The sequence below is a fragment of the Pongo abelii genome, chromosome 4 (assembly GCF_028885655.2).
Source record: "Pongo abelii isolate AG06213 chromosome 4, NHGRI_mPonAbe1-v2.0_pri, whole genome shotgun sequence".
NCBI lineage: Eukaryota > Metazoa > Chordata > Mammalia > Primates > Hominidae > Pongo > Pongo abelii.
In genome coordinates, this window is record NC_071989.2 from 81,803,436 (window position 1) to 81,815,502 (window position 12,067).

General features: G+C 42.5%; 1 long non-coding RNA gene across 1 annotated transcript; it reads left to right on the forward strand.

Moving 5' to 3' along the window:
• Positions 1-5,505: 5,505 nt before the first annotated feature.
• Positions 5,506-11,522, forward strand: LOC103890655 (uncharacterized). Its single transcript, XR_654966.3, has 3 exons — positions 5,506-6,085; positions 8,857-8,982; positions 11,283-11,522. It is a non-coding gene; the product is annotated as an uncharacterized LOC103890655 (long non-coding RNA).
• The last annotated feature ends 545 nt before the right edge of the window (positions 11,523-12,067 follow it).

A 12,067-nucleotide genomic window follows, 5' to 3' on the forward strand; every position in this document is an offset into this window, starting at 1 on the left:
GGAAAGAAAAAAATCAAAACAGAGTAAAACAGTGAATCTAAAAAGAATTAAGTGAAAAACAATTTCTATGATTTTCAAGTAAAGGAGGAGAGCATCTGCACGGGAGTAGAACCTCTGTTCCCTCCAGAATACTGGGGGCCAAGGGGTAGGGAAGGTTGCAATATCTTCTGGTATGAGGACAAAAATCCAAAAAAAGGAAAGAGAGGCAACAGAAAAAGGAACAGAGAAAAAAGAAAAAAGGAGACTAACTCAAGAGCAGGGGAAAGCAAGGTCACTTCATAGTCAGAGAGAAAATATTTTGAGTGATTTTGGAACAAAATTACCTTCAGACTTTGCCCACAACAGAGTCTGAAGAGATTGAAAGCGCGAGTTGAGTATAGAAGAAACAATTGGGTTTTGAATGTTCTCCTCTGTGAGCTGGGCAGAGGAACTGGAACTCAGAGCCCAGGATGGCGATGATGACTGATATTTATATGGTGCATACTATATGTAGGCACTCTTCTGAGCGCATCCCATGTTTTAATCCCCTTAATGCTCACCGCAACTCTCTGAGAAGGCAATATCACTCTCCCCAACTATAGTTGTGAAACCTGGGCCCAGAGAGGACAAACAGCTTGCCCAAGGTCACACAGCTAGTAAGTGGGGCACCCAGGATTTGAACACAGGTGGTCTGATCCTGAACCCAGCCCTCTTTACCACTACCCACTAGTGTGTGTTCATAGTCACTCTCAGTAATAGTTTCCCAAAAGCAAAGTTACAAGTTTAAAAAAAGAAAGAAATGGGTGGAGACAAATTTCAAGCAGGTTTTAGGAAAGCAACCTCTAAGTGTGGGAGGGCTGGATAATTAATGATGCTCCACCACGCAGGAGAAAGAGCAGGAGTCTCAGAGAAATCCCTGGCTTAGAACCTCTGACTTTCCTTTGTTCTTCAGTTGGTTCTGAGCATTGAGTAGGTAGAGGAAAGGTCTCCTAAGGATATCATTATCTCATAGCCCCACTGCTGCTTAAAAAGCCTCAGCCTTGAGTTTCTAAGTGTCCTTCAGTCTTTTTTAAAGACTTAAACTGGAGCCAGATGTGATAGCATGGACCTGTAATCCCAGCTATCCAGGAGGCTGAGGCAGGAGGATTTCTTGAGCCCTGGAGTTCTGGGCTGTAGTGCACTATGTGGATCGGCTATCCACACTCAGTTTGGCATCAATATGGTGACCTCCTGGGAGCAAGGGACCACCAGGTTGCCTAAAGATGGGCAAACTGGTCCGGGTCAAAAATGGAGCAGGTCAAAACTTCTATGCTGATCAGTAACAGGATTGTGCCTATGAATGATCACTGCATTCAAGCCTGGGCAACATAGCGAGACTCTGGTCTCTTAACAAAACCCTCAAACTGGAGCTGAAGACAAAAACAAACAAACAAACAAAAAACCCACTCTATTGTAACTACTTAAAGAGTTGTTGACTAGGGATAAAGCACTCAAGTAGAACAATATCAGGAATCATCCAGACACAAAATACACTGGGGTATTTTTCTTGGCCTTTCTGACATCACACCCTCTATGTATATTTTTTTCTTTCCCCTGGCCTTAAGGAGAAATTGCTGGGAGAAAGTTGCCACCAGAATCTCTGGCCAAAGACCTATCTTTTTTCTATTCCACAGTGGTCTAGGGGTATAGCATTTGGCATCCTCAGCTTTTCATCATCTTTGAGGGGCCTTAGAAGCTACAGTGTACTTAGATTATTTATTAAGTGTCTACAGCAGTTCTGCAGATGTAAGTTCCTTGCTGGAAACATTTTTTTTTTCCTTAAACTGAACAAAGCCTGTTGGTGTAAATGAAGACTCAGGAAAAAAAAGAAAACACTCTTGTTCATTGTTATAGCTTTGCCTTTCTAGATGCTGCTACATGGCCAAGTCGGACAGGTGGGAACCACTAACCATCTACCTAAGAGAGGAGTGATAGGTACTTCGGCCTCAGGTTTCAAACCTTGGATTTCAGAGTTTCTGTAAATGGAGAGAGGCATTGTTTCTGATAAGTGTCTCTGATAAACCCACCTGGGAGGAAATAAAATCTTGTTACATGACTGGCTTTCCTTTTAACTTTTGCTTTTTCCCTTCCTTTTGGTAGCACTGATTCCGGGGGGAACGTGCTGTTTTCACTGGGTGTTTATGAAGAGACATCTTGTATTGTAAACTCAATTCAGTGAGGAGTGGTTCTCAACTGTGACGTCAAGACTCACTGATGAGTCTCAATAAGTTATAGGGAGTATCACAAATAAGTTGTTACTCATCGTAGAATACCAAGGTGTCAGAATGAGTTCCATTACAAAAGACAAACTAGAGCTGACTCAATATTCTCGCCATTTCAAAGTCATTCATAAACTCATGTATTCCAGTGTGTTTTCTTAAATGACAGAAAAAGAGACAGAATTACAGCCAGTGAGTGGAATGACATACCTTCAAAATACAACCATGGGCCACCTCACAACTATCAGGATGACTACAATAACAAGCAAAAAATACGAAAAACAACAAAACAGAAAATAAAGTGAGAACATGGAGAAATTAGAAATGCCTGTGCACTGCTGGTGGGAATGTTAAATGCTGCAGCCACTCTGAAAAGCAATATGGTGGCTCCTCAAAAAATTGAAAATAGAATCACCATATGATGTAACAATTCCATTTCTGGGTATATACCCAAAAGAATTGAAAGCAAGGTCTTGAAGAAATATTTGAACACCCACATTTATAGCAGTGTTATTCACAATAGCCAATTGGTGGAAGTAACCCAAATGTCCACCAGTGGATAAATGAATAAACAAAATGTGGTACATATGTACAACAGTATATTATTTGGCCTTAAAAAACGAGGATATTCTGACACACAGAACAATACAGATGAAGCTTGAGGACATGATGTTAAGTAAGATAAGCCAGTCATAAAAGGAAAAATACTGTATGAGAATTACAGACCGAAAGGAGAGGGGTGGTTGATAATGCGAAGTTGTTGTTTAATGGGTACAGAGTTTCTGTTTTGCAAGATGAAAACGGTTCTGGAAACTGGCTACACAACAATATGAATGTATTTGACACTACTGCACTGTATAACTCAAAAATGGCTAATATGATCAATTTAATGCTATGTACATTTTACCACAATTTTAAATGTTTGTAATTTTTCAAAAAAGAGAACTACAACCATGGGCCCATGGAGTGTTTTGCATGTGAAGCATCACCCAGCACACATGCACAGTGGAGAAACTACTTTAGACAATGGAGTATTGGGAAGTTGTCGAGCGTTGCTAAGACCATCTTTTCTTACTCTCCTTTTTCTTCATCTCCTTCCTTATAGTCTATGAAAATTTATCACCAAAGCCTATTATTTGCAGAATCTTGCTGACTTGTCCTTTTTTTCTGCCAACGCAATCTCCATCCTCTCATAAAATCTACATTCTAACTCATCTTCTTGATTCTAGTTTTCCCTTCCCTTCCAATTCTTTCCTATGCCACTCCCATTGAAGTGTTTCTAAAACAGCCTTTATCCCATATCTTTAGCTTTTCCAATAAGATATAATAATTCCTCTTTAATTACTGCATTGGGTCTAACCTCAATACCCTTTATGAGCAGACCCTGTTTCTGTTGCTTTCTTCCATGAACTTTCATCCTAGCTGGAACAGATTCTTCATCAGTCTCACCTCTGTGCCTCACGCTAAATCTCCCCATCTTGAAATACAGTAGATCCCTGATTTCATGTATTTGAAAGCCACCTGTAAGGCCTATGGCCTGTCCTTATCTGTCATGAATCTAAACCCTGCACCCTGGAGTGGAGGCATGAGTCACTCAGCTAGGAGGGAAACTGCCATCCTCTGCATCTCAACATTGCCTTGCGGTTCTCTGCTTGTCATTTCAGAGGCAAAAACCCTCTTTGTGTTTGTGTTGTGGAAGAAATTATCACGATATTGGTGTAATTAGAAGCTCACAAATGTCAGGGACCTATCAGACTTTCTTTTTCTTTTCCACTATTTAAACTTTTCCTCCTTCTAGAAGCCTTTCCCAGCGACTCTGACACTTGGTGTTCTCTCTCCTTTCTCTTTTCCAATGGCAAGAAAGGAACCTCTGACCTGCAAACAGGTAGCATAAGCTTCTATATGTTATCTGTCTGATATAGTTTCTAAATTAATTTATTTGAATAAACCTCACAACTTCAACCACAGTGTAGACTTTTTTGAAGATTAGAAACCAGGTCCTTACATCTCTTGCCTTCACATCACCAAGCACAAAGCTGGACACATTGCAGGTTCTCAATAAATATCATAAATTGTTGATCTAGAAACAGTATACTAAGGTCTCAAAAGAATACATGAGAGCCATGGAGAAACAATGCTGTATATTGATCCTCCTAGAGAGACACGTGTCTCCAAGGAGACATGGCCCCTTTCAAACAGCCACCTCAGTTCTCTTTTACTGCCCTATCCTTTTGCCAGGTTTCTCCTTTCAATCTTGAGAGATGACTGACATGGGCTTAGGATACTCAATCATTCTGGAATTTTGTATCAGCACTGAATCATGAGTGGGGAAATTCTAAGAAATTTACTTCTCTTTTTCTTTTCATATTTTCCTCATTCCAAAGTGGAACTAAATCGAGGTTCCCTAGCAACCCAGGGCTCTGTGAAGATTCATTATTCTATAAAATCCCACCACCTTACAAACACAAAATGTTACATAGTTGCCCAGTTACCCCAGCTTCTGAGATGAAGAATATTATTGAAGTCAAATCTGGTGGCTATCACACTCCATGGAACTCGGGGCAACATTTAGGTACCTCTACCCAGGAAAGAATCTCTGAGAAATAGGTGGCAGGTTCTCTAGCAGCATAAGAAGAACCTTGATAAGCATCATCCTTAAGTCCTGACAGCAGTGGATGACTAGTCAGGAACCTGTCCAGGTAAGCGCACACCCTAGCAGGGCTCTGCTAAATGGCTCCAATGGCTTGGAGGCCTTACTGAACACTAGGGATTGATTTCTATTGAAAACAAAAAGGGAAATGAGAAACAATCAAAATCAGGGCTCCTTCCAACCCTGGCTCAATAGCCCTTTGCTTTGCATATTCTCTATGCAAGATGGTGAAATGTAGAGATATAATTAGAATATCAAAGCTAATGAAACTAATTATTTCAAATTAAGCCCATGTACAACTGTGGCACCACAAAACTGCCTTCTCGTCTCTGCTATCTTGGGGGAACATCCCAGATGCACAGGAAAAATTAGCTGTCTTTTCTGGAAATTAAAATGGTAAAATGCCTGATGCACAGAACATACTTCATAAATCTTAAGTGAGCCAAATGAGGCTTTTATCCCCTGACAGCAATCTTTCATGAGCCTGACAACTGCCCCCAGTGTGAGGCAGTGAAGTCTGGCTAGCACCCTGCACACAGGAATATCAAGGCCCCTTTTCCCTTTCATGCTTTGCCTCCTCAACCATACTCTCCCCTTTGTAATATCTGTGTCACTAAGGAAACCATGGTAACATCAGTGCTCTGTTGAGCACAGTGGCCACTCAAAAGATGGAGAGTGAGTTCAGCCTATCATTTGAGATCCGAGTATGATTGAGGAAATATCCTGAAATAGTCCATGATTTGAAGAAATGGATAGATGGCTAGAATAATATGCTAGATGGTAGTCAAGTTACTAACTGCAGAATTGACTTGATAAAATTCTCATCGTGTCTCCTGATTTAGGAGAAAAATTGGGTCTGATGAATGGGTAAAATTCCCAGGTGAAAAGAATTTGGTCGTAAGATTTGGCAGCACCCTGAGGTTTGCCATATCTGATGGCCTGGCTTTAGTGGCAGCACCTAGTGAAGGCCCAGGTGTCCTTCTGACAACCTTTACCGCCTACTATTTTGTCCTTACTTATGTTGAATCACTACGCACAGGCTGTTGAATTCAGCTGTCTGTGGAAAAATTATACCAACCACATGGTTAGACAGAAGGAATACAATATATTGCTTAATTTGTGTCTGAAAGCTAAGCAACATGGAAAAAAACCAAGCCTGCTCCGTCACTTCCATGAGGACAAATGAAGACAATTCAAGGTAACCTTAGACCAAACACATATTAATCTATAATCAGATGCCATTCAAAATAATAAGAGACATTGACTTGAATCTTAGAGCTGATGCAACCGAGTGTGTCACCTCAGTATTCAACAAGTAGGGGGTTATTTATGGGGAGGGCTTCAGCTTGCCAATCAGAAGTCCTGGCTGATTCTAGCAATTCCTTGTTCTCTTGCTGCAGATCAGTTACTTTGTTTGTAAAAGTGTACTCCTTCTTAGTAGCTATCAACTCCTTGGTAGGGTTATTTCTTTTACTTCTTTGTATTCCTTCCACTACACAAAATACAAACCCTTGTTTATAGTTGGCTCCCTGGTAAATATTTTCTGAAAGAACAAATGGATGACAGAAGGATGATTTATGATATCGCCATGGTTGCTGAAAGATGGGGAAAAATGTAAAATCACCTGAAAAGTTAATAGATAATAAATAAAAGAAGTTTTATTTGTAAAAAGCCAATAGATAATAAAGAAGTTTTATTCATGATAAGTAGATGCTGCTACTTTATCAATGTCCCAGAGAAATAAATGTGTCCAAAGAACATTCATTTGACCAATTCAATCAACTAATGAGAAATTCAGTTGAAGCATCAGTTTGACAGGTATTGACTGAAGTGGCTGGGTAGTATAGTTGATCTCATTGGCCGTTTTGTGGTCCACGTTTTAGTGGTGACCCAGTATTCCTCTTGGAAACCAGAAGGAAAGGAAAAGGGAGGCAGGGCTTTAGCTATGCCATGATGTGGTTCAGAGAATATTGGATGAGAGCTAGTAGACCTGGTTTCTCGTCAGTCTTGAGGAGGGGCTTCCTGGCCATTGCTATGTGACCTCCCTCTCAGGACAGAACACTGAGAAGAGACAGAGCAAAGAGCTAGTCTGAAAGAGAGTGGACTATTGTCTGCTGGTCCCAGATCCATGCCATTCTTCCATGCCTTCGTCTGTACTGCAGTCCACTTGCTAGAGGAAGGCTAGAATATAGGAAGAAGAAGGCTTTTTTGTCTGCTACTGGTAGAGCCACCAATAACAGTAATACCGAGATCAGCAACTATGGGCTCTGGCAGTTCCATGGGTGACACTGAGCTTTAGCGGTATCAGTCCTGGTTTCACCAGCATCAAAATGTGGTGTCTGGGGTTCCTGGTCAGAGGGAACAGCATAGATTTGACCGTAGCAATGGTAACAGCAGCAGCATCTTTAGAAACTCAGCAGACAGTGTGGGTTTGCAGGTTTCAACCCAGGTTGAAAACCCCCAGCTTCCTCATCTCTGGGGCACATTTCCCTCTCTGTGTGCTTCTCCAGCCCACCTAACACCTTGGTAACATTCTTTTTCCATTAATTCCTTCTGTTTGAAACATCCAGAGTAGTTTCTGTTTTTCTGTCTAGATAATGATTGATACACCTCCCATGTCCCAGCTCTCACCCAGGACAGGATCAAAGTGTTGGGGGAGCCACAACCTGCTTCACCTAGAAAGTAAGAAAGAAAAAGAGAACTAAACAGTACCACACCTGGCAAAATTCAACCCCATTTTGAAAATTAAGGGTGGCTTATCAAATTTCCTAAGTCAGCCAACCCCTGGTGACGTGTATTCATGGTGGTGCTGTGATGCGCCACTGAGATCCCCCATGAGGATTGAAGGACTTATCCCACAGTAACTGGAATTGCTCCCAAAAGACCATTCCCAACTGACACTCCTCTTCAGGATTTGTCTAGGCTTATGAAAACTAGGCAGAAGCAGCCCCCACCCAGTGACCGATCAGCAGGGAGTTATAAAGGCCCAAGCTCATATTCCAACAACGAAGCGCCATACCAGCTCCAGAGCTTCCCATGAAGTCAGCTGAGACCTTTGCTGGGACTACATTACAGCTCAAATTGTCCCTCATCCCAATCTGCCCCCTTTCCTTTTCTTCCATGGGAATTTATCCCAAGAGCACTCCCTAATAAGCCCTACATACTCATCTCTGCCTCAGAACCTGCTGCCAAAGAGGCATATATATGTGCTGGAGCTGCCACAACAAAGTGCCACTGATGAGGTGGCCTAAACAACACCGAGTTATTGGCTTACAGTTCTGCAGGCTGGAAATCCATGATCAAGGTGTCCACAGCATTGGTTGCTTCTGAGGGCCGTGAAGGAAGGACTTGCTCCAAGCCTCTCCCCTTGGCTTGTAGAGAACTGTCTTTATGTTCACATGGCAGTCTCCATGTGTATAGATCTGTCTCCAAATTCCCCCCCCCCACCTTTTTTTTTTTTTTTTTTTGAGACAGAGTCTTGCTCTGTCACCCAGGCTGGAGTGCAGTGGTATAATCTCGGCTCACTGCAACCTCCACCTTTTGGGTTCAAGCTGTTCTCCTGCCTCAGTCTCCTGAGTAGCTGGGACTACAGGTATGTGCCACCACACCCAGATAATTTTTGTATTTTTAGTAGAGATGGTGTTTCACCATGTTGGCCAGAATGGTCTCGATCTCTTGACCTCGTGATCCGCCCCCTCGCCCTCCCAAAGTGCTGGGATTACAGGCATGAGCCACCGTGCCCAGCCCAAATTTCCCCTTTTGGTAAGGACATCAGTCGTATTGGATTAGGGCCCACCCTAATGACCTCATTTTAACTTGATTGCCTCTATAATACCTTATCTCCAAACAAGGGCACATTGAGGTCCTGGGGCTTAGGACTTCACCACATGAATTTGGGAGGGTTGGGGGGAAAAATTCAGCCCATAACAGAACCCAACCTGCAAACATATCAATTGTCTTTTCAACTAGGAGGACACTGACATGGATCTGCCAGCTTTCTAAGCCTTTCCCCAGATTCAAGTCCAGTCACATCAAGTTCCCTTATTAAAGGGTCTGCCCACTCAAAAGGAGAAAGTGCAAAAGATGCTCAGCAAGGTTAGTTATGGGTTCCCCAACACAGGCTGGCAATATTTTAATCAGGAATGACAGAGTCTGGTTCCCAGGCTAGAAGGAAACCTGAAATGGGGCATCTATTGGGAAATACGCATTTACAAGGAAGCTATTTATTACACATAGCTGGGTGATGAGAAATGTGGCTGATCAGTCACCTCTGGAAGGGTGTCTGGGAGTCTAACATAATTAGGCTCTTATGTCCTTTGTTCCCAAAATTAATAACAGTATGACAATGAATAAAGGTGGGAGGAGGAAGGTACAGGCAAATAGATGATAGATTTTTTTTTTTTATCTAGAAAAGGAGCACTTTTCTTTCTTTCTTTCTTTCTTTTTTTTTTTTTTTTTTTAATTTTGAGACAGAATCTCACTCTGTCACCCAGGCTGGAGTGCAGTGGCATGATCTTGGCTCACTGCAACATTCACCTCCCAGGTTCAAGAGATTCTCCTGCCTCAGCCTCCCAAGTAGCTGGGATTACAGGCACGTGCCACCACACTCAGCTAATTTTTGTATTTTTAGTAGCGACAGGGTTTCACCATGTTGGCCAGGCTGGTCTCAAACTCCTGGCCTCAAGTAATCCACTGGTCTTGGCCTCCAAAGTGCTGGGATTACAGGTGTAAAACCATCATGCCCAGCCCTATTTTTTCAATTTACTGATAGAGTTATCATGGTATTCCTATGTTTTTCTCCGCGTACATGTTGCCTTGGTTTCAAGCTGAAAATGTGAAGACGCTTTGCTGTAGAAAGCATTGTCACAGTAAAACGCCTCAAGAGTCAGCATTTTGTTAGTTGGGGCAGGGCAGCAGGAAATGTGGGCTACAGAGAAATTTATGCATGAATGCTTAAAAGCAACCTAAAGCCAGCCTGCACTTTGGAACTCAAGTTGGTGTTACAGTCTGTATCTGGAGCCATCAAAACCATGTTGGGATGGGGCATTTGAAGGAGTACAAACAGGCAGGGTTACAATCTGGCCCTGGGCCCTAAATCCCAAGAACACTGGCCTCAAAAACATCAGAAAGCAATGGAGGTCTGAGAATCAAGTGCAAATGTTCTCATGTGCCAAGAAAACCTAAGACGGCTATTTTCACAGCATATTGGGGCTTGGCTAGGTTCCAGAAACCATCAGCAAAGTAGCCTGCCTTGATACTTCAAAGGAAGAAGTCACACTGATAAATCCTGCCCACACTTTCCACCGCACACACTTCATCTTGAGGTATATAATACCACAACAATGAGTCACTGGGCTGGAGCCTGAGGCCTGTCCACAGGACAGAATGAAAGAAAAAAGTCTCTCACATCTGTTGTCTAGGGCAATTCCTCTCACTCTTCAAAACTGCATAAAAACAGAATAATAAAAACTGTTACAGGACAAATGAGTTATGGCCTGGTTTACCTGTACAGTGTCCCTCAGTAGAACTATAACGAAGTTGGCCCACCATTTTTCTTTACCACATTTTATCACATTTTGATAAAACTCATCAGACAGGGAGGAGCCAATCTACTTTATTCCTTAGATTCAGCTCAGATATCTCAGGAGGACTTTAAACCATGAGACAAGCTGAGAGCTTTTCTTTAACATACTTACACACTCATACCTTTCTCAGGAGATCTGAAACTTGGAAAGCCTCTGTCTTCTGAATTGTATTTGGTATAAATGAAAATTCAGCAAATATTCATAAGAATACCCAAGGTAAAGAATATCAAGCCTAGGTATCATGGATGAGAAGAAAGCAACAAGGGGATGCCAAGGTCAAGAGTAGGGTCTTTGCTTCTTCGTGGGGGCTGGGCAGGGAGAAATCATGAAAATTCCATTGCTATAAATCCTGCACTGTCTGGACTGCTCATGGGCTGACTGGCAATTTGGTCAGGCAATAGACTTTTCCCATCTGCTCATTTGGCGAGGGTCTATGGAAAGATAGTGGAAATCGTCTACATCTTTTGCTGGGTAAGACAAGAAAGTCAACGAATGCAGCGACTACATAGTATGCTGGAGGCTAAAGTCTTAAGAGACACATTTGTTTAGATGTGTGCATGTGGCCATGTTTGCTTTGGGGCAGTTTTTTGGACACACAGACACGTCTCCACCCACTCGTTTACCCCTACCCCATTCCCACCCTTACCCGCACCCCCACCTCACTTTCTTCTTAAGACTATAATTATGCATAACTGCTAAGAGTAAACATTTTCCAGATGACCTACACAAAAATCCTTTTCCAAAGACTCTTCTTGGTTTCAGGTGAGTTCTCATTTTCCTTTCACTAAAGTTTTTGTTTGTCTCCCCCAGGGTACCAAACGCAGTCAGATGATACTTCCTGACAGCATCCAAGAGCAAGCCTCACCACCACATCTGTCAATAAAAAAGAAAACGAGAAGCTGCCAATTTGTCTATTTATAGGTGCCAATAACGTCCTGCACAGAACTTTAGTCAACAAGACTATTTCAGAAGGGGTGGCCAACAGTGTGGCCTTTCACTGGCAAGGGCCACCTTTGTCATCACTTAAGAAATAAAACCTGCCAAGTGTTCTGTGAGGCTCTCAATAATCTTACTGAGTAATTCCATACACATCAGCCACCTTAACTTGAGGAAAGCCAACTTGGTGAGCATTATGTTGATTTACCAAGATAAGGAGCCTAGAGTCTATGGCAAGAAGTTCTTGAGGCCCCTCAGGGAGTGTCAAACAGTCCAAACCACAGGCTGGGGAGGAAGAAAATTACACCTCTCCTTCAACACCTCCAGAGCCCAGGATCCTGCCACCTATCAGAGCAGAGGGGCAGTGGGTGTTGGCATGGCCCACAAGATGCCTCCAAGGAGAGAGGCACTGAGACAGGGGTTGCACTGGGGTTTCTAAATCCTGGGAGCTGAGAGTCAGATCCAGGATACACACTGGGGTTCCCATTGCCTAGTCCTAAAACATGGCAGTTGTGGTTAGCTCTGGTGAAGCAAAAAGACCACCGAATTGAATTCAGATAATTAGTTCTAATTACGCTAACTCTATCACTTTCTGCTTTTTAGAACTTGAGCAAATTACTTGATTTTTTCTGAGCTTCATTCTTTATACAGTTTTTATG